Here is a 543-nt window from a genome sequence, read left to right as displayed (position 1 = left end):
GACGACAATAGTGGCATGGTGGTCAGTATGGGGTAGGGTGGGCAGTGGGCGGAGGTGGGGACGGTGGGAGTGTTCCAAACAAAGACGGGTATTCCAATTCTTTTGAGAGATTTCATATGCATTCCTACCAATCAAACACGAGGTCAAAATTCCATCAAATTTCATTCTAATTCCTTCAAAGTCAAATTCCTTTGATATATTCTAATTCCACCAAATTCCATTACGTATACCAAACACCCGTAAGAGTCATCCAATATTGTTGTAGAGTTCTTATTCTTAGCCAACATATTTACAGGGACTAGTTTTGACAACTTTGTAATGTTTACAATTATCTGTAATTATTAAACATATCTATTCCTAATTTAGTGGTAGGGTATACATAGGTTTCTTCCCCTATTTAAGGGGCTCCTGTTTATTGTATCGAGGCAGAGAAAATAAGATACCACATTGTAACAGCCGCGATGCGGGTGTGTCACTCGTCCCACATCGGTTGGTGAGGAGAACGAAGCTCTCCTTATAAGGGAGTTGATACCTCACTTAGCA

This window comes from Cynara cardunculus (genome assembly GCF_001531365.2).
Source record: "Cynara cardunculus var. scolymus isolate 2C chromosome LG 11, CcrdV1, whole genome shotgun sequence".
Taxonomy (NCBI): Eukaryota; Viridiplantae; Streptophyta; class Magnoliopsida; order Asterales; family Asteraceae; genus Cynara; species Cynara cardunculus.
Note: the sequence above shows the minus strand (reverse complement) of the source record.